This window comes from Phascolarctos cinereus, unplaced genomic scaffold (assembly GCF_003287225.1).
Source record: "Phascolarctos cinereus isolate Bilbo 61053 unplaced genomic scaffold, phaCin_HiC Scaffold_726;HRSCAF=1367, whole genome shotgun sequence".
NCBI classification, from domain to species: Eukaryota; Metazoa; Chordata; class Mammalia; order Diprotodontia; family Phascolarctidae; genus Phascolarctos; species Phascolarctos cinereus.
Window position 1 is genome coordinate 76,200,027 of NW_027556098.1, and position 23,965 is coordinate 76,223,991.

The 23,965-nt window shown below is 33.6% G+C and overlaps 1 pseudogene; it reads left to right on the forward strand.

Moving 5' to 3' along the window:
- Positions 1 to 249: 249 nt before the first annotated feature.
- Positions 250 to 23,965, forward strand: part of LOC110210869 (ras GTPase-activating protein-binding protein 1-like) — a 29,168-nt pseudogene continuing 5,452 nt past the window's right edge.

The window sequence follows — 23,965 nt, forward strand, 5'->3', positions numbered from 1 at the left end:
TAGGCACATGGATGAAGTAAATAAAATCAGAAAAACCTGACAAGAAGATTCCAAGCAGGATATAGAAAGTTTTACATATGTCAGTGTTTTGGAAGAACAAGTTATCAAAGATGTCAGGAGGATAAAATTTTAGATAAAAACTTTGAACAGCAGACACCACTGCATGAGAGAATTTTGCTACCTGACCTGCTTTAGAGTGAAGATTCCTCCTCTCCTGCTCAGCCTTGCAGGTTGCAGTTGACCAACGAGATGATTGTGGAAAAGCCAAGTACCCTGCTTGTCAGGCAAGAATTTGTGAGACAGTATTATACTCTGCTGAACTAAACACCAGACAGGTTGCATAGGTTTTATGGAAAGAACTCATCTTATATCCATGGAGGTTTGTATTACAATGAAAAATCATCTGATGCTGTCTAAGGACAAAAAGAAATCCACCAGAAAGTGATGTCCCAAAACTTTACAAATTATCTCACTAAGATTCATCATGCGGATGCTCATGCTATTCTCAGTGATGGTGTTATGGTCCAGGTGATGAGATTCCTGGCTTATAATAACCAAGCATTTTGGAAATTTATGCAGATATTTGTACTTGTACCACAGGGTTCAATTTGTAAACAAATTATATGTTCGTAATGACATCTTCTGGTATAAAGATGAGATTTTTGATGGTTTTGTCACTAAACCCAGAAGAATCTGAGGAAGAAGTAGAAGAACCAGAGGAAAGACAGCAGACTCCTGGGGTAATTCCTGATGACTCTGGAACTTTTTATGACCAGGCATTCAGTAATGACCTGGAGAAGCATCTAGTGGAGCCACAGCCTCAGTCAGAGCCAGCAACTGAGCAAGAAGCTAAACCTGAAATTCATGAAGAAAAGTCTGAATCATGTTTTGAACAGCCTGTTTCTGAGGAAACTCAAAAGAGCTCATCTCCTGTGCCCATGTATTCTGCTTCAGCAGTACAGGAGGACTTGATACTGCAAGCAACCAGAAAGGAACAATTCAAATATAAAGCAGCCACAATCAGGATCATACAGGACTTACTAGCCTTTACATTAAAGGATTGGAGAGCTTGGCATACGATATTCTGGAAGGCAAAGGATCTTGGATCACAACCAAGAATCAACTACCCAGCAAAACTGAGCATAATTTTTCAGGGGAAGAGATGGACATTCAGAGAAATAGGGAACTTTCAAACTTTCCTGATGAAAAGATCAAAGGGGAACAGAAAATCTGATTTTCAAATACAAGACTCAGGGGAAACATAAAAAGGTAAACAGGACATAAAAACAAGAACATACTATTATTCTATACACAGTTTACATCCTTGAATGGGGATATGACATGTGTTACTCTTGAGAACTGTATCACAACGTGAGACAGGAGGAGTATACATAGACAGAGGGTTTGGGTATATGTTAACTTTGATGTGAAGATATAAAAATTAAAGCATTAAAATGGATTATACAGGGAGAATAGGTAAGAGAGAGGCAGAATGGGGTAAATTACATGACATGAAAAGGTGGAAAGTATCTATTATAGTAAAGGGAAAGAAGGGATGGAATGAGCATTGTCTGGACCTCTCATCAGATTTAACTCAAAGAGAGAATAACATACACACTCAGGTTGTTACAGAAATTTGTCATACATTACAGGGAAGTAGAAAAAGAAAGTGGAAAGAAAAAGGAGGGGGATGATAGAAGGGAGGGGAAATTAAAGGAGGTTGTGGTCAGAAGCAAAATACTGGTTATGAGAGACAGGGTAAAAGAAGAGAGAAAGGTATAAAGAGAGAGGGAGAATAGAATGGAGAAAATATACAGTTAGTAATCATCACTGTGAATGTGAATGGGATGAACTCTCCTATAAAATGGAAGTGCATGGCAGAGTGGATGAAAAACCAGAATCCTGTAATATATTGTTTATGAGAAACACTTTGGAACAGAGAGATGCTCACAGAGTAAAAGTAAAAGGCTGGAGTAGAATATATTATGCTTCAGCCAAAGAGGAGGAAAAAAATCAGGGGCAACCATCATGACCTCAGCTGAATCAAAAGCAAAAATCAGTCTAATTAAAAGAGATAAGAAAGGAAACTACATTTTGCTAAAAGATATCATAGATAATTAAATAATATCAATACTAAACATACATGAACCAAATATTCTTATATTTATATATGCACCATATTCTTAGAGGAAATGTTAAGGGAGGTACAGGAAGAAATATACAGGAAAACTATACTAGTGAGGGAACTCAACCTTCCCCTCTAATAACTGGATAAATTCAAACCACAAAATAAACAAAAGTAAAGTTAAAGAAGTGAGTAGAATTTTAGAAAGGGTGGATGTGATAGCTCTCTGGAGAAAATTGATAGGGAATAGAAAGGAATATGCCTTTTTTCTTAGTGGTACATGCAACCTACACAAAAATTAACCATGCATTAGTGTGTAGAGACCAAACAATGTAATACAGAAAGGAAGAAATATTAAATTCACCCTTTGCAGCTCATGATGTAATATAAGTTGGATGTAATAAAGGAACAAGGAAAGATAGACTAAAAATTAATTGCAAGCTAAACTAATACTAAAGATTGAATGAGTCAAACAACAGATAATGTAAACAATCAATAATTTCATCAAGGAGAATGATAATATTGAGACAACATACAAAAATTTATGGGATGCAGCCAAAGCAGTACTTAAGGGAAATGTTGTATCTCTAAATGTTTATGTGAATAAAATAGAGAAAGAGAAGATCAATAAATTGGGCATGTAACTAAAAAAAGGTAGTCAAAAAATTAAAAATGATTTATTAAACACCAAATTAGGAATTCTGAAAATCAAAGGAGAGATTAATAAAACTGAAAGTAAGAAAATTATTGAAGTAATAAATAAAATTAAGAGTTGGTTTTATAAAAAAAATAGATAAACCTCTGGTCAATTTGATTTAAAAAAAGAAAGAAGAAAACCAAATTGCCAGTATCAAAAATTGAAAAAAATGAATTTGCCAGCAATAAAGAGGAATTAAAGCAAAAATTAAGAGGTATTTTGCCCGTCTTCCATTAACTCTGACAATCTAATTGAAATGACTCAATATTTATAGAAGTATAAATTGTCCAGATTAACAGAAGATGAAATTATGTACTAAACCTCATTTGATAAAAACAAATTGAACAAATCATCAATAAACTTCTCAAGAAAAAAATATCCAGGTGGAGCCAAGATGGTGGAGTGAAAGCAGTGACTTGCTTGAGCTCTGCCTCAAACCTCTCCAAATGCCTATAAAAAATGGCTCTAAACAAATTCTAAAGCAGCAGAACCCAGAAAAAGACAGAGTGAAACAAATTGCCAGCCCAAGACAACCTGGATGGTTGATCAGAAAGGTATATTGTTCTGGGCTAGGAGAGGAGTACAGTTTGGCATTGGCACACAGGCCACAGCAAACCTTTAGAAGGCCTCAGAGGAGTGAACTGAAGGCAGCTGTGGTGATTTCCAGACTTTTCAACCCAGGAACATGAAAGACAACTTAAAATGTCAGTGGGAAAAGTCAGTTTCTTTGGTGAGAAAGAAGCTAGATCTCAGCCCCAGTTCCCAAGTGCAGCCCTGGGGTGGTGGCTGCTTCCAGAGCTTCAAGCCCACAGACTGAGGAGGAATCGAGTGGCTGATCAGAGAGAGTTTGCAGGGATCTCTTTGCTAGTGCTGAGGCAGGAATCTCTTGCTTTGCCCATGCGTGGGGCAAGGAAGAGCGCTGGCATGGTGGAGCTTGTAGTGGAGATGGAGAGAAATCCTCCTCACACTTCCAAGACAGAAAAGAATGTTCATAGACCATAGCACAGGCCAGGAAAGGAGTAAACCTTTGATCATAACACTTGAAAATTTAAAGATTCCTAGAAGTATCTCTGAAAACAGTGGTACAAACCCCAAACCTTGGGACAGGACATTCTCCACGTTAGAAGCAGACCTCTACCTTAATAAAGAGTTTATAACACAAATAATTGGCTGGGATTGTGAACAAACCTCACAAGGAGTGTAAGATCATGGAATCTTTTTTTGGTAACAAAGAAGATCAAAACATGCAATCAGAAGAAGACAGCAAAGTCAAAGCTCCTACATCTAAAGCCTCCGAAAAAAAAAAATGAATTGGTCCCAGGCCATTGAAGAGCTCAAAAAGGATTTTTAGAAGCAAGTAAGAGAAGTAGAAGGAAAACTAGGAAGAGAAATTAGACTGATGCAAGAAAATCATGAAATATAAGTCAAAAGCTTGCTAAAGGAGACCCAAAAAAATACTGAAGAAAATAACACCTTAAAAAATAGCCTAACCCAAATGTCAAAAGGTTTCTAAAAAGCCAATGAGGAGAACAATGCCCTAAAAAGCAAAATTAGCCAATTGGAAAAGGAAGTACAAAAGCTTCCTGAAGAAAGTACTTCCTTAAAAATTAGAATAGAGAAATTGGAAGCCAATAACTTTATGAGAAATCATGACACTGTAAAAGATATTCAAAAGAAGGGAAAATTAGAAAACAATTTGAAATATCTGATTGGAAAAACAACTGACCTGCAAAATGGATCCAGGAGAAATAATTTAAAAATTGTTGGACTATCTGAAAACCATGACCAAAAAAAGAACCTAGAAATAACTTTTCAAGAAATTATCAAGGAAAACTGCCCTGATCTTTCAGAACCAGAGGGCAAAATAGAAATTGAAAGAATTCACTGATGTCCTCCTGAAAGAGATCCCCAAAGGAAAACTTCCAGGAATATTGTAGCTAAATTCCAGAGATTCCAGGTCAAAGAGAAAATATTACAAGCAGCCAGAAAGAAACAATTCAAGTATTGTGGAAACACAATCAGGATGCCACAATATTTAGCAGCTTCTACATTAAGTTACCACAGGGCATGGGATATAATATTTCAGAGTGTAAAGGAGAAAGGATTACAACCAAGAATCACCTACCCAGCAAAACTGAGTATAATCCTTCAGGGGGAAAAAATGTTCATTCAGTGAAATAGAGGACTTTCAAGCACTCTTGATGAAAAGAGCAGAGCTGAATAGATAATTTGACTTTCAAATACAAGATGCAAGTGGAACATGATGAGGTAAACAGGAAAGAGAAATCATAAGAGATTCATTAAGGTTGAACTATTTACATTCCTGCATAGAAAGATGATATTTATAACTCATGAGACCTTTGTTAGTGTTAGAGTAGTTGCAGGGGGGATTATGTGTGTGTATTTAGATAGATAGACAGATAGATCGATAGAGATAGATAGATAGATAGATAGACAGACAGATAGATATATATAGTTATAAATAGATAGAAGGCACAGGGTAAGTTGAAGATGAAGGGGTCATATCTGGAGAATAAAATTAAGTGGTGGAGCAAATATGCTGGGAGAAGTAGAAAGGGAGAGGTAGAATGGGGTAAATTATCTCACAAAAAACCTGAAAAGGAAAAGCTCTTACAGTGGAGGGGAAATAGAGGAAGCCAAGAGGAAATTAGTTTTCATAGGATTTGGCTTAAGGAGGGAATAACATACACATTCAGTTGGGCATTAAAATCTGTCTTACCCTACAGGAAAATAAGGGGAGAAAGGGGTAAGAAAGCAGGGGAATTATAGAGAGGACAGTAGATTGGGAAAGGGAGTAATCAGAAGCAAACACTTCTGAGGAGGGACAGGGCCAAAAGAAAGAATAGAATAAATGGGGGGAGGGAGCAGAATAGGATTAAGGGAACTAGAGTTAGTTTTTCATAACATGACTACTATGGAAGTTTTTTGCATAACTGCACATGTATAACCTATATTGAGTTGCTTGCCTTTTCTATGAGGGTGAGAGGGTAGGGAAGAAGGGAGAAAATTTGAAACCTAAAGTTTTAAAAACACATGTTTAAAAAATGTTTCCACATGCAACTGGGAAATAAGAAATATAGGAAATGGGGTACACAAATCTATCCTGCCCTACAGGAAAGTAGAAGGGGAAGGGTTAAAGAGCAGGGGGGGAGACATAAAAAGGAGGGCTGACTAGGAGAAGGGATATTCAGAATGCATGATATCTTTGGGTCAGGGTGGGGCAAGATGGATTGAAAATTTGGAACTCAAAATCTGGTGGAAGTAAATGTTGAAAACTAAAGAAAAGAAAATTTAAAAAAAAGAAAAAAGAAAAAAAATCTAGGGCCAGATGCATTAACAGGAGAACTCTATCAAGTATTTAAAGAACAATTAATTCCAATACTATATAAAATATTCAGAAAAATAAGCAATAAAAAAATCCTACTAAATTCTTTTTATGATACAAATATGGTGCTGATACCCAAACCAGGAAGAGCCAAAAGAGAGAAAGAAATTTATAGACCAATTTTCCAAACGGATTTTGAAGCAAAATTTTTAAATGAAATATTAACAAAGAGCAATTTATCACCAGGTCAATACAGTATAATCAGGAATGCAGGGCTGGTTCAATGTTAGGAATACTATCAATTCACTCTATCGATAACAAAACTAACAGAAATTACATGATTATCTCAATAGATACAGGCAAGGCTTTTGACAAAATACAGCACCCATTGAAATTAAAAACTCTAGAGAGCATAGGAATAAATGTAGTTTTTCTTAAAATGAAAAGTAGTATCTATCTAAAACCTTTAGTAAGCATCATCTGTGGTGAGAATAAGCTAGAATCCCTCCCAATAAGATCATGGGTGAAGCAGACACCTATCATCATGACTATTTTTCAGTATTATCTTAGAAATGTTAACTTTAACATTCATAAAAGGGAAAAAAAGAAATTAAAGGAACTAGATTAAGCAACAAGGAAATAAATATATCACTCTTTGTAGATGATATGATGCTATACTTAGTGAATCTTAAACAATAAATTGAAAAACTACTTGAAATGATTAACAACTTTAGCAAAGTTGCAGGATGTTAAATAAACCCACATAAATCATCAGCATTTCTATATATTACCAAGAAAGACCAGCCACAAGAGACAGAAAAATAAATTAAATTTAAAATAACTGTAGACAATATAAAATATTTGGGAGTCTACTTGCCAAGACGAACCCAGGAACCGTATGATCACAATTACAAAACAATTTCCCCACAAATAAAGTTACATCTGCACAGTTAGAAGAATATCCATTGCTCATGGGTAGGCCTAGCTAATATAATAAAAATGACAATTCTAAAAAAGTTAATTTACTCATCCATACCAATGAAACTATCACAAATTAATTTATGGTTAGAAAAATTAATCATAAAATTCATCTTTAAGAACAAACCATCAAAAAAAAAGAAATTAGTGAAAAAATGAAAATAAAGGTTCTGTAGCCATCAAATCTAAAACTATATTATTAAGCAGCAATCATCAAAACTATTTGGTACTGGCTAATACATACAGTAGTGTATCTATGCAATAGGTTATACCACAAGAAACTCTCAAGGATGACATGAAATCTGACATAAGCTATACAGGTACAATCTTATTAAAAATATTTCTACCTTAGTCATGTTGTGAAGGAAGAATCAGAACAAGAGGGAAAAACAAAGAGAAAGAAAATGAAAAGAAAATATTTTGCTTCAATCTGCATTCAGACTCCACAGATCTTTCTCTAGATGTGGACAGTATTTTCCATCATGAGCCCTTTGGAACTGTCTTAAATCGTTATATTGCTGAGAAGAGCTAAGCCTATTAAAGTTGGTCATCAAACATTGTTGCTGATACTATGCACAGTGTGATGTTGTTTCTGTTCACTTAACTCAGAATCACTTCATGTAAGTTTTTCCAGGTTTTTCTGAAATCCACCTGCTCACCATTTCTTTTATTTTAAATTTATTTTTAATTTTAATTTTTTAAATTAACGTGTTTTGATTTATCAACAATCACTTCCATAAATTTTCAAGTATTAAATTTGATAGAGAATCTGATAGAGGCTATACATTCACATTCTTTCTAAACATATTTTCATATCAGTGATGTTTAAGTAACAGTTAGAACCAGTAAGAGGAACCACCAGAACGAGGAAACAAATCACAACAGAAGAAAAAAAAAATAGCAAATAAAATGCTTTCATCTGCATTCAAACTCCATAGTTCTTTCTTCAGATTTGGACAGCATTTTCCATCATGAGGCATTTGGAGATGTTTTAGATCCTTGTAATGCTGAGAATGGTTAAGTCTATTGGTATTAGTCATCACACACCTTAGCTGTTAGTGTGTAGAACGTTCTCTTGATTCTGCTTACTTCACTCAGCATCAGATCATACAAGTCTTTCCAGGTTGTTCTGAACTCTGCCTGTTCATCATTCTTTATAGCACAATAGTATTCTATTACATTCATATACCACAATTTGTTCAGCCATTACCTAATTTATGGGCATCCTCTCAATTTCCAATTCTTTGTCACCACAAAAAGAGCTGCTATAAATACTTTTATACATATGGGACTTTTCCCATTTGTATCATCTCTTTGGGATATAGCCCTAGAAGTGTTATTGCTGGGACAAAATGTATACACATTTTTATAGCCCTTTGGGCAAAGTTCCAAATTGTTCTCCAAAATGGTTGAATCATTTCACAACTCCACCAACAATGCATTAGTGTTCCAATTTTCCTATATCTTCTCCAACTTTTGTTATTGTCCTGTTTTGTCATGTTGGCCAATCGGATAGGTGTGATGTGGTATCTCAGAGTTGTTTTGATTTGCATTTCTCTAATCAATAGTGATTTAGTGCATTTTTTCATATGTCTATAGATGACTTTAATTTTTTCATCTGTTAACTGCCTGTTCATATGCTTTCATGATCTATCAATTGGGGAATGACTAGTATTGTTATAAATTTGACTTAATTCTTCATATATTTTAGAGATGAGGCCCTTATTAAAGATGTAAAAATTCTTCATTCATTTTCTACTTTCCTTCTCATCTTGGTTGCATTGGCTTTGTTTGTGCAAAAATTTTTCAATTTAGTGTAATCAAAGTTATCTATTTTGATTTTCATAATGTTCTCTGTCTCCTGTTTCATCATGAATCCTTTGTTCTCCATAAATCTAATAGGTAAAGTATTCCTTGCTCTCCCAATTTGCTTACAGTATCAGTTTTTATATCTAAATCATGGAACCATTTTAACTTTATGTTGGAATGTCGTCTGAGATTTTCATCTGCATCTAGTTTCTGCCATACTCTTTTCCAGTTTTCCCAGCAGTTTTTGACAAATAGTGAGTTCTTATCCTACAAGTTGGGGTCTTTGTGTTTATCAAATAATAGGTTACTATAGTTATTGACTACTGTGTCTTGCATATTAACCTATTCTATTGATCCATCATTCTATTTCTTAGCCAGTACCAAGCAGTTTTGATGATTTCTGCTTTGTAATATGATTTAAAATCTGGAATTGCTAGGCCACCTTCCCCTGCATTTCTTTTCATTAGTTCCCTTGATATTCAAGACTTTTTATTATTCTAAATGAATCTTATTATTATTTTTATTAGCTCTATAAAATAATTTTTTTGGTAATTTGATAGGTATGGCACTGAATAAGTAAATTAGCCTAGGTAGAATTGTCATTTTTATTATATTACTTCAGCTTACCCATGAGCAACTGATGTTTATCCAATTATTTAGATGTGACTTTATTTCTGTGAAAAGCTTTTTGCAATTGTATTCATATAGGTCCTTGGTTTGTTTCAGTAGGGAGACTACAAAACATTTTAAAATGTGTACAGTAAGTTTAAATAGAATTTCTCTTTCTCTGTCTTGCTGTTGGGATTTGTTGGTAATATACAGAAATGTCAATGGTTTATTTGGGTTTATTTTATTTTTTTATTTATTTTTTTACTTCAAATTAATTAATTTTAAGTTTTCAACATTCACTTCCAAATTTTCTCTCCTTCTTGTCTCTCCCCCCTGCCAACATGGCATACATTCTGAAAATATCTTCACATAATCTGCCATCCCTTGTATCTCTCCCCCCTTCTCTTATCCCTTTTCCTTTCAATTTTCCCATAGGGCAGGATAGATTTCTATACCCTATGTCATGTATATCTTATATCCCAGTTGTATGTGAAAACATTTTTTTTTAACTTTTGTTTTTGAAATTTTGGGTTCCAAATTTTCTCTCTTCTTCTCTCCCCACCCACCCTCATTGAAAAGGCAAGCAACTCAATACAGGTTATACATGTGTAGTCAAGCAAAATACTTTTACGGTAGTTATGTTGTGAAAAACAAAGCATATTTCCCTTCATCCTATCCCACCCCATCAATTATTTTATTCTTTCTTTTGACCCTGTCCCTCCTTAGAAGAGTTTGCTTCTATTACCCCCTCCCCTAATCTGTCCTCCCCTCTATCGTCTTCCTGCTCTCTTGTCCCCTTACTCCCCGATTTTCTTATAGGGAAAGGTGATCAACTGAGTGTGTATGTTATTCTCTCCTTAAGCTAAATATGATGAGAATAAGATTCACTAATTCCCTCTCACCTTCACCCATTTACCTTCCACTGTAAAAGCTTTTCTTGTCTCTTTTATGTGAGATAATTTACCCCATTCTATCTCTCCCTAACTCCTTCTCTCTGTATAAGTCTCTCTCACCCCTTAATTTTATTCTCCAGATATCAGATATATTTATCTATCTCTCTATATATACACATACATATCATTTTTTCTCCTCTAACTACTTTTCTACTGACAAAGGACTCATGAGTGACAAATATCATCTTTCCATGCAGAATATAAACAGTTCAACCTTAATAAGTCTCTTATTATTTCTCTTTCCTGTTTACCTCTCCATGTTTCTCTTGAGTCTTGTAGCTGAAAGTCAAATTTTCTATTCAGCTCTGGTCTTTACAAAAAGAATTCTTGAAAGTCCTCTATTTCACTGAATGTCAATTTTTTCCTCTAAAGGATTATGCTAAGTTTTTATGGGTCAGTGATTCTTGGTTGTAATCATATCTCCTTTGCTCTCCAGAATATTATATTCCAAGGCCTGAGGGCCCTTAACTTAGAAGCTGCTGAATATTGTGTTATTCTGAATGTGTTTCCACAATACTTAACTTGTTTTTTTCTGAATGCTTGCAATATTTTTTTTCCTTGATCTGGGAACTCTGGAATTTGGATACAATGTTCCTAAGAGTTTTCCTTTGGGGATCTGTTTCAGGAGGTGATCAGTTGATTCTTTTAATTTCTCTTTTGCCCTCTGGTTCTAAAATGCCAGAGCAAATTTCCTTGATGATTTTTCGAAAGATAATGTGGGGGATATTTTTTTGATCATGACTATCAGATAGTCCAATAATTTTAAAATTATTTCTCCTGGATCTATTTTCCACATCAGTTTTTTTTTCCAATGATTGTTTTTTACATTATTTTATACTTTTTTCATTGTTTTGAATTTGTTTTACAGTGTCTTTATTTCTCATAAAGTCAACAGCTTCCAATTGCTCTATTCTAATTTTTAAGGAAGTATTTTCTTCAGTAAGCTTTTGGACTTCCTTTTCCAATTGGCCAGTTTTGCTTTTGAAGGCATTCTTCTCCTTATTGGCTTTTTGGACCTCTTTTCCCATTTGGGTTAGGCTATTTTTTTAAGGTGTTATTTCTTCAGTATTTTTTGGGTCTCCTTTAGCAAGCTGTTAACTTGCTTTTCATGATTTTCTTGCATCATCTCAGTTTTTTCTTCACTTCTCTTACTTGCTTCTCAAAATCCCTTTTGAGTTCTTCAATGGGGGACCAATTCATATTTTTTTCTTGAAGGCTTTAGATGTAGGTGCTTTGAGTTTGTTTTCTTCTTTTGGTTGTATGTTTTGGTCTTCTTTGTCACAAAAGTAATATTCTGTGGTCTGACTCTTTTTGTGCTCTTTGCTCATGACCCCAGCCAATTTATTAAGTTATAAACTCTTACTTAAGGTAGAAGTTTACTTCTAGTGTGGAGAATGTGCTGTCCTAAGCTTCAGGGGTTTTTGCAGCTGTTTTCAGAGATACTTCTAGGGACCTGTAAATTTTCCATCTTCCAAGATACTATGTTCAAGGGTGAGGTGTTTACTCCCTTCCAGGCCTGTACTCTGGTCTATGAGTAACCACAAGCCCTCTTTTTTGTCTTGGATCTGTGAAGAGTATTCTCTCTTCACGGCCACTACAAGCTCCACTAAGCCAGCACTCCTCCTCACCCCGGGATCATCACCTAGAACTGTGATCCAGATGTAAGCGTGGGCAAAACAAGAGAATCCTGCACCAGCAACGAGATACCAGCAATCCCCCTCTGATCAGTCACTTGATTCCCCTCAGTCTGTGGGAAGAAATTTCCTGAGGCAGCTGCCACCCCAGGGCTGTGCTTGGGTATTGGGGCTAAGACCTTGTGCTTCTGTCTCATCACAAGCACAGACTTTTGCTTCTGACGTTCTAAGTTGTCTTTGGTGTTCATGGTTGAGAAGTCAAGAAACCACCACAGCTTCCTGTGATCCAGTCCTCTGAGGCCTTCTCCTGGATTGCTGAAGGCTATGTGCCAACAGCGAACTGTGTTCCTCTCCCGGCCCATTACGATAGACCTTTCCAATCAACCATCCATGATTTCTTGGGCTAGAAATGTCTTTCATTCTGAGTATTTCTGGGTTCTGCTGCTTTAGAATTTGTTTAGAGCCATGGAGGAGTTTGGGGGAGAGCTCAAGCAAGTCACTGCTTATACTCCACCATCTTGGCTCTCCTCTATGTGGGTTTATTTTACAGACTTCAACTTTGTGAAAGCTGTTTATTATTTCATGAATTTCTTACTTATTTCTCTAGGATTCTTTAAGTATATCACCATATCAACTGCAAAGAGTAATAGCTTTACTTCTTCTTTGACTATTATAATGCCTTCAATTTATTTTTCTTCTCTTAATTCTAAATCTAACGTTTCCAGTATGATATTGAACAACAGTGTTGATAATGGACATTCTTGTTTCACCCCCAATCTTATTGGAAATGCTTCTAGTTTGTCCCCATAAGTTTTGCATCTCATAAGTTTTGGTATGTTGTCTCTCTACTGTCATTCTCTTGAATGAAATTATTGTTTCCATGATTTTTTGTTTGACCCAATCAATTTGTAGGATTAGATTATTTAGTTTCCAATTTTTTTTAGTCTATCCTTCCGTGTTTGTTTATTACATATAATTTTTATTGCATCATGATCTGAAAAGTATGCATTTAACATTTCTGCCCTTCCACATTGGATTATGAGGTTTTTATGCCCTAGTACATGGTCAATTTTTATGTAGGTGCCATGTATTGCCAAGAAAAAAGTATATTCCTTTCTATTCCCATTCAATTTTCTCCAGAGATCTACCATATCTAATTTTTCTAATGTTTTATTCACCTCCTTAATTTCTTTCTTGTTTATTTTGTTGTTAGATTTATCTAACTGAGGTTGAGGTCCCCCTTTAGTACAGTTTTGCTGTCTGTTTCTTCCTGTAACTCCCTGAACATCTCCTCTAAGAATCTGGATGCTGCACCATTTTTTGCATATATATTTTGTAATGATATTACTTCAATGCCTATGGTGCCTTTTAGGAGGATGTAGTTTCCTTCCTTATCTCTTTTGATAAGATCTATTTTTTCTTTTGCTTTATTTGAGATCAGGATTGCTATGCCTGCTTTTTTATTTCAGCTAAACATGCTATATTATGCTCTATCCTTTTACAATTACCCTTTGTGTGTCCCTCTGTTTCAAATGTGTCTCCTGTAAACGACTTACCGTAAGATCATCATTTTTAATCCATTCTGCTATTCACTTCCCTTGTAGGGATGTAAACAATTTGCCCTTATTAATACCATGTTGTTTCTTTTTTCCCATTTACCTTTTTAGAACCCTCTGGTTCTAGGACCTCAGGGCAGTTTTCCTTAATGATGTTTTAAAGACACTGTCCAGATCCTTTTTTCATTGTGATTTTCAGATAGATGAATAATTTTTAAATTGTCTCTTCTAGATCAATTTTCCAGGTCAGTTGTTTTACCAATGAGGTATTTTACATTTCCCTCTATTTTGTTTCTTTCTTTTAGTTTTGTTTGACTGATTCTTGCTCTCTCACAGAGCAACTAGCTTCTATTTGCCCAATTCCAGTTTTTAAATTGTTTTCTTCTGTTAAATTTTGTACCTTTTTCCACATTTGGCCAATTGCATTTTTTAGACTCTTGTTTTCTTCAGTATGCTTTTTTCTAGTTGGCTAATTTTTTTAAGGACTTGTTTTCTTCAGTGTACTTTTTTTCATTATTTATTATAGAAGAAAGGTATTCCATGATATTCATATATGATTCCTCAACTGAGAGGTACTCCTTGAATTTCCAATTTTTTGCCACAATGAAAAAGACACTATGGATATATATGTATGTATGTGTATGTATGTGTATATATATATACATATATATATACATATATTTACATATGAGAAATTTGAATGTCTTAATTTAAAAAAAAAAGAAAAGAAAATTGTCCAGAACTTATAAACTCCAGTACCAGTAACAATTGAAAAAAAAAATACAGATCACCTCCACAAAACAAGGTGAACAAGGTGAACCCCCCAAAAGAAGAAACAAAAACAGGGCAGCTAGGTGGCACAGTGGATAGAGCACCAGCCCTGAAGTCAAGAGGATGTGAGTTCAAATCCAGCCTCACACCAAGCACTTGACACTTACTAGCTGTGTGACCCTGGGCAAGTCACTTAACCCCAATTGCCTAAAAAAGGAGAAAAATACCAAATAAGGAAAAACAAAAACTAAACTTATGCTTTAAATGCCAAGGCACATAATTGTTAAATTTAACAACTCTAGGGGCAGCTAGGTGGCACATTGCATAGAGTGCAGGCCCTGAAATCAGGAGGATCTGAGTTCCAATTCAATCTCAGACCAGGTACTTGACCCTTACTAGCTGTGTGACCCTGGGCAAGTCACTTAATCCCAATTGCCTTGCCAAAAAAACAAATTAACAATCCAATAGCAAACAGCAAATTGTAGGAGTGATCAAGAGAAACACATCCAAATAATAACAGTGGGGTAAAACCTGGGTATCTAGGTGGTGCAATATTTAGAGTGCCAGGCCTGGAGTAAAACTCATCTTGCTGATTTTAACTCTGGCATCAGACACTTTTTAACTGTGTAACCCTGGAGTAATCATCATCCCAGTGCTCTTCAATTTCCTCATCTGTAAAATGAGCTGGAGAAGGAAATGGCAAAATACACTAGTATCTTTGTCAAAATAAGCAAACAAACAAAGCAGTCACAAAGAGCAGAAAATGACTGGAACAATAACAGCAATAAAGCCTGTATCCTTTTTTCATGGTGGCAAAACATGCACTAGAAATACCATTAGATGTCTACAGTTAGATTTCTGTCCAGGCTTCAGTGTCTCCAATTTGTCCAGTAGTATGTACTTCAATAACTCATACTGTTAATCTTTTTTTGGACCTTAAGGTATAATTCTAGGCTTCTGGATTTGTGCTAAAGCTAGAACTTCCTAAGTAATTTCCTATCAAAATCTCAACTATGCCCAGAAGAAATGTTTGCAGGGAAGCCATAAACTGCCAAAAATTTTCTTTCACAGCTCTTTGACATCTGTAGAGCTCTCTGGTTTCTGCTTGAATCTTCTAGTCATGTGTTTCTTGTCTTAATTTATTTACTTCCTCTATGTGCCTACACAATATTAACATGTCTACTAAGTTCCATGCTCATACAGACTAAATTTTGGTAAAGGGATTAAGAAACATATTCTAACTTACATTTCTTATTTTTGCTTTATATTTTTTTAATCAAATAGCTTTTATTTTCCCAACATGGCATACACCAATTGAAAACAAACATAGAAACCCTTGAGCCAATTATACATCATCAAAAAAACCAAATTTCAATATTGGCTATGTCCAAAACACTGTGTCCAAATTATTTTCTTATGAATTTGATTGACAATAACTTTTGAACTTTACAAAAATGCATAATAGACTGAAGAAAAAGACATCTATTCAAATCAAGAAATACTCCATGAGATGAAGCCTGTTGTTAAGAGGACACTTTATTTCCCAACTTTCTAGTGGTATTGTCATGTATAATCAGTATTTCCAAAGCACTTCTATTTTCTCAGGTGAAAAGTGTTATATATTCTGAATAACTCTCCCTTAATCTGTTCTTTGGTTGCTATGGTGATTAGTCATGTACTTATATATTTAAAGAGAATTTTGTATGAGAAACACAAATATGTTTCAAACCACGATACAAAATGCTGAATGCATTTGACACTTCTACTGCTGCAACAGCATTTAATCCCTTATTAAATATCATTCTAAGAAATTCTAAATTATTTAGCAGAAAGGAGGAGATAAGAACTCCTGAAGGTTAATAAGTTCTAGTCTTTCCACCACTTTGTTCTAACCTTGATTAGATTTTAATAATCACAAAGAATCTCTAGCTCAGATTGCATTTAAATCAGATGCTTAAAAATTCTGTTTTTATGTACATATGTAACTAACTCTACTTTTTATACTCAATTTGATCCATCAGTGGTGAAACCCATTCAGTTTGAATCTATATAGCACAAAAATATATGGACATCTGATAACTATTCCGTTGTATTAATCAACATTATAAACTAAAGAATAGTTTAGATCTTTGGATTCTTTTAGTTACTTTTACTAAATTATCTACATTTGTATTCCATAGTCACCATCCCCAAGCATATGTTTAAAAAGACAGATACCTGATTATATCATAAGGAGGACTTGTTTAAAGTAATAAAATAATTTGTAAACAGTTTATTAATGTAAAAATAACAACAATATATTTACATATTAATATATGCTTTATGGAGAATAATTGCATTTTCTAGAAGAATGAAAAGATTGAGAAGACTAGCATTACTTTATATTCCCATATATCTCTTTATTGTCTGGTTTGAGGAAAACAATTGAATTCTTACATCTATTTTGCATCATTTTGTTATGATATTGCTTGGTTGAAGTATATTAAGCAAACAGGGTAGCTAGGTGACATAATAGTTAGATTCCCAGGCCTGAAAACAAAAAGACTCCTCTCCATGAGTTCAAATCTAATCTCAGACACTTACTAGCTGTATGACTTTGAGGAAATCACTTAACCCTGTTTCCCTTAATTTCCTCATCTGTAAAAGGGGCTGGATAAGGAAATTGGATAAGCAAACCACTCTAGAATATTTGCCAATAAAACCCTAAATAGGGTCAGAAATAATAGGACACAACTGAAACAACTGAACAATATATTAAGAAAATCCAGGCTCACATGGATATTCACTTTGAAGAGAGAGGAATATTTTAATAGACAAAAACAAAAGTAAGTATTACCATGAAAACAGTTTTGCCCTCATGGACCTTTTTAGAGTCTCTAGATTCTCCATTTTAGAAGAAAAACAATACATATTTTAGTTTGATATCTTGATTTGATTAATTGATACAGTAGAGATGTTCTCATTTTATAATGGTATTAGAGCTAAAGTGTTTTGGGTTTTTTTGTACTTTAAGTAATATAGGATAATTGATTGACTGACTCAAATCATGTTCCTTACAAAGGAAAAACTTCCTAAAATGAATGCTTCCCCAAAGTAAAGGTACTCCTTCTAGTAGCAGTGGGCTCTTTCTCACTAGAAGTTTTGATGCAGAGATTTGACAGGTGAATTTTGAGTATGTACTGTTAGTGATTTATTTTATGTATGTTTTGGGCATCTTTTATTTTAATCTTTCATGCTGTGATTCAGTATCCTTATCCAAGGAATTATGAGTTAACATTTGTAAAATGCTTTGGAAACTTTAAAGTGCTAGATAAATGCTAGCAATAATTACCAGTTGTAGATAACTACTACTATTAATGTAAACCTATGATCTTCTAACTAATACTTTGTTTTAAACTCCTTTTTTTCTAATTTTTATTGTCTCACTATTATTTGAAAGATGAAGAAATTTAAACCCAGACAACCCTATAGCCAGTTAAGACCTGATACGGGATTAAAATTTACTTCTTCCGCATCGTCCCCCATATTCCTTTCCATTGTACCTCTGGACATCAACAAATTGGGGGGAAATTCCCTTGTGTAAATGAATCAATGGTCAGCTTTGTTCTGTTTAATTTTTCTAAATACATTTTAAAAATAATTGACTTCCATAAAGAAGTTAAAAATGACTGCCTCCATTAGTGTCATGAGTTTACTTATGGTCTCATTTGAAATTCATCATTAAGACTTACCTGTTCATTGTTCCTTCACCTCAAGATCATAGTTTTGGGCATAATTTTAAGAAGTAAAGGAATATTGATGTCATGTCCTGGATCAACTTGGGAACTAATATCTTGGAAGCCCTGAATGGATTCTTCAGCTATAGAAATCTTTCTTTTCTTCTGACAACCTTTAGGTCAGGTGCTATTTCCTCTAGCAAGCATTCTCTGATCCACTCTGATAGATAAAAATCTCTTTTTTATCTCCCAGAATTTTACATCTCTTTGTTTAAACTGTGCCATAAATTCACTATATTCTAACAATTATTTTCTGATTTATCTCCCGAGACAATTAGGTCCCAGAGGTTGGTCAGAGACTATATCTTTCATCTTCATCTATACCCAATATCTATGCCTAATTTCATTGAATTGAAATGAACTGAAATCATATTAATTTACTACTGGCCCATTATCTGCATGTTTCATAGACTGAATTGAAGGTAGCCCAAACACATTTCATTAAGAATAACAAAAGCTGTATATCATATTGTACACCATCTTGGGGAGGATTGTCGGGAGGAAAGGGGAGAAAAATTTTAAACTCAAAAGCATATGGAAGTGATCGTAGATAAATCAAAATAAATTAATAAAAAACGAAGAAAAATGAATAACAAAGACTGGGGCAGCTAGGTGGCACAGTGGATAGAGTACCGGCCCTGGAGTCAGGAGGACCTGAGTTCAAATCTGGCCTCATTCCAAACACTTGACAGTTACTAGCTGTTTGACCCTGGGCAAGTCACTTAACCCTAACTGCCTAAACAAAAAAAAAAAGTAACTGAACTTTAAACACAGGTACATAGAGTTTTTTGATAAGAAAACATAAATGCTAATTAGAAATTAAAAAACACAATATTTGAAAATCATAAAACTTTAAAGTTTAAAAGGATTTATTTAAGACAAAGAAGGCAATCCACTTTGACTGGATATGTATAGTCTGAATTTTCCAACTTGGCTTTCTTCAATGATGAGATTACTTGGCCAAATCCCATGTAATTATTCTATTCTAAACTCTATTAATAAATATTTTCCAGGGAAAGCTAGTAAAGTAGAAACATTTTTTTAAAGTCTGTTTCTGTGGGGAAAAAAATAAACCTTTAAAATCCAAAATAGATTTTGGCCAAGACAGGTATATAAAATTACTTACTGAAATTGTAAGAAAACTAAGAATTCTTAGAAAGGTACCTAAATGTACTTCTGGGATTCCTACTAAACAGGAATGGAGATCACTACTTATCTAGCAAATGACTTTTTAGGTAAAAAATCACTTTATAGGAATGCAGTTCACAGATTCAACAAGAGGAAAGAAAAAGAAAAACAAAGTTGAAATGAATGACCCTACTGTCTTTATGACTGCTGGCAGGATCCTTTTCTTAAAATTTCAGATGACTGGCATCAAAGTCACAGATTATAATCACCTTGATGCAAAGATGAAAAGGCCATGAGAAGAAACTTGTAAAAGCTCCTGGTCCAGGTAAGTTTGATGAGAACTTAAAAGTGGCAGAGGAAGATATATTGAGTGTCATGTATACCAGTTTCTGTGAGATTCACTTTCTCTAAATAGATTATCAATTATCTCAGAAGGAGGAAAGTACTTATTGATATTGGGCTGTCATTATTTCTTAGTAAAACTGAGTGATTGATGAGGAGGGCCAATTTTTTATTTTTTATTTTTGCATCATTTTAAAATTTGGGACTTTTTTTTTTTTAAAAATAAGTCACTCCTGAGTATTCCTCCATTCTTTCTCCTTGACCCAATATCCTCTTTACTACCACCTCCAACACCATTTAAATTTTATATGCATTAGTGATAACTGGTCAAATATAGTAGTAACAAGTATTATTTGAGCTTATTTTCTTTCTACTTTGATCTTTGCTTGTTATTAATTAAATTCTAAGATAAAATTCACCACATTTATATGGAACAAAAAATAATTTCTAGTTAAAGTTAGTATAAAGAGAAGTGGCAAATACATATTTTTTTAATCACATCTTTTCATTCCAAATCCTTTTACATGTCATTTATTTATCCTCAACATCATATTAATATTATTTATATTAAATTACTAATTGAATTAAAATAATAATTATTAATAATAATGGCTAGTGCTTATATAACACATACAAGTATTAATACAAGTAGTAATGGTAATAACTAGCACTTATACAAATCACAAATATTATCTAATTTCATCCTAAAAACAATCCTTAGAGGCAGAACTATATCATATTAACTTTGTAAGTGAGGAAACTAAGGAAGACAGAAGTTGACTGACTTACCCAGGGTTACACAGCCAGTGTCTGAGACTAGATTTGATCTTAAGTCTTTCAGAATCCAGCCCAAATGTTCTATGCACTCTGTCATACTTACATACATGCACACATATGTATATACATATATGCATGTATGTGTACATATTGATGTAGTTGGGTATATTTGTATGGCATTCTAACTATTGCATCACCCCCCCCAAAGTACAGAGCTCACATCCAAGGGGTACCCTACTTAGATAATAAGAGGAACAGACAAGGGATGATGTTTTCCCACTTGTACCTGCTGTTCTGGGTGCTACAAAGTGTTCAGTTTTTAATTTCTCTGATGGACCTGCACAAGGTAAGGAAAAGACTTCTCTGAAAGCTTCAATAGGGGAGGGAAAGGATAGAATGGGTGAGTTTTGGAAGATAATAGTAGGGATGGTTGTTTTGGAGACAGGTGGCACAATTGGGAATCTAGCAGAGGAAAATTGAGATTCATGTATTTCTATGATTGGTTGATTGGTCGAACACTCCTTGGGGTACGGCTGTGCCTCAAAGCTATTGAGAACACTCTTTCAGTTAGTTCTTATCCACTGAAATTGGGGAAATAAAAACTTTTTTTTCTTTTAATGAGAAACTGATACCATTGGTAGGACCACTAGCACTGGTTACACATTAATGAAGGGTAGTACATATTAGCAGGAAAGACAATCCAAATAACAATCGTATAATCCATTTGAACTAAAAAAAAATCCTTGAAAAATATTTTGAAATCTTACATGAGCTTTGCTTTAAAAAAGGAACAATAACTGGTATAAAAAATAAAATGGGGAGAAATAACATAGGAAACTGAGGCAATCCAAACCTTGAAATATTTCCCAAATATAAAACCAATTCATAGCATTTTTATGTTCAATTTTATTTTATTTTTCTCAATTATACATAAACAAATATTTTAAACATTTGATTTTCAAAATTATTAGTCCCAAATTCTAACTCCTGGCTCCTTGTTGAGAAGCTAAGCAATCTGATATATATTATACATGTGCAGTCATATAAAACATTTCCATATTAGTCATGCTGTGAAAGAAAACAGACAAAAGATTAAAAAAAAACTTAAGAAGGAAAGTTTGAAAAAAGTATGTGTCAATCTACATTCAGATTCCATTAGTTCATTTTCTGGAGGCAAACAGCATTTTTCATCATAAATCTTTTGGAATTGTCTTGAATCATTCTTTGCTAAGAAGAGCTAAGTCATTCATACTGGATCATCATGCAATGTTGCTATTACTGAGTACAATGTTCTCCTGGTTCTACTTATTTCATTTTGCATCAATTCAGGTAAGACTTCTCCTACTTGTCATTTCTTATATCACAGAAGTATTCCGTTACAGTCATATAACACACTTGTTTAGCCATTCCCAAACTTATCAACACCCCCTAAATTTCTAATTATTTGTCACTGTAAAAGAAGCTGCTATAAATATTTTTGCACATGAGTCATTTTTTTTCTTTGATCTCTTTGTCATGCAGACCTCATAGTGGCATTACTGGATCAAAAAGTCAAAAGGTAATCATGGTTCTATGGCCCTTTGATCATAGTTACCAAATGTTCTAAAAATAGTTGGATCAGTTCACAACTCTACCAACATTGCATCAGTATCCCAAATTTGTTTTTTATGTCTTCTCCAACATTTTTCATTTTCCTTTTCTATCATATTAACCAATCTGACAGTTGTGAGGTGGTTCCTCAGAGTTGTTTTAATTTCTATTTCTCTAATCAATAGCTATTTAAAACTTTTTCTTTTCATATAACTATAGATATCTTTGATTTCTTTATCTGAAAAATTCTTGTGCATATCTTTTGACCATTAATCATTTGAGGAATAACTCATCTTATTATAAAATTGACTCAGTTCTCTACATATTTGGAAAATGAGGCCTTTATCAGAGAAACTTGCTAGAATCACCCCCCCCAATTTCCTACTTCCCTTTTAATTTTGTTGAATTTGTTTGTGCAAAACCTTTTTTTTAAATTTGATATTATCAAAATTATCCATTTTAAGTACAATAAATCTCACTAACTCTTGTTTGGTCGTAAATTCTTCCCTTAATCATAAATCTGAGAGTTATATATTTCATGCTCCCCTAATTTGCTTAAGATATCAGTTTATATCCAAGTCATGTACCCTTTTTGATCTTATCTAAATATGTAATATGAGATGTTGGTCTATAACTAGCTTCTCTCAAACTTCTTTCACATTTTCCCAGAAATTTTTTTTCAAATTGTGATTTTTGTGTTTCAAAATCTTTGGTTTCTGAGTTCATTAAACACTACATGACTATGTTCATTAACTGCTGTGTATTATGTACCCAGTCTATTCCACCACTCTATTTCTTAGCTAGATTTTTGATGATTACCATTTTTTCCCATTGATTCCCTTGATATTCTTGACCTTTTATTCTTCCAGATGAGTTTTATTATTTTTTGCTAGCATTGTACAATACTTGCTGTAAATTTGAATAATATGAAATTGAATAAGTACATTAATTTAGGTAGAATTGTTATTTTCTTATATTGGCTCAGGCTATGCAGATCTGACTTTGTGTGAAAAATGTTCTGTAATTGTGCTCATATAGTTCTTGAATTTATCTTATCCGATAGACCCCTACGTATTTTATATTATCTGTATTTTTTTGAAAGGGAAATTATTTTTCCATCTCTTTCTGCTCAATTTTTTTTGGTAACACACACACACACACACACGTGCATATGTATGTATATGTTTATGCGTATGTATGTATATATATATATGTATATATGTATGTATGTCTGTGTCTGTGTATGTATATATATAATGTATATGTGTATATGTATGTGTGTATATATATGTGTGTGTATATATATATATATATATATAATGATTTATATGGGTTCATTTTATATCTTGTAAATTCATTAAATTTCTTAATTATTTCCACTAGTTTTTTTTAATTCTCTAGTATTCTCTGTTTATCATAATATTATCTGCAAAGTCATAGTTTTATCTCCTCATTGCCTTTTCTAATTTCTTCAATTTCTTTTACTTCTCTTATTTCTATAGCTAACATTTCCAGTACTACATTGAATAATAATGATGATAATAGGCATCCTTGTTCCACTCCCCATTCTTACTGGAAAGGCTACTAGTTTGTCCCCATTATAGATAATGCTTGCTGATGGTTTTAGATAAGTAGTACTTATATTTAGGAAAGCTTCACTTATTCATATGCTTTCTATTGTTTTTAGTAGGAATTAGTGTTGTCTTGTCATTTTTTTTCCTCCATCTATTGAGATAATCATATGATTTTTGTTGTTTTTTTTAATTTATGTGGCCAATTATGCTAAGAGTTTTCATAATATTACAGATGTCATATTACATTATATTATACATTGTTATTATTATTATTATTATTATTATTATTATTATTAAATA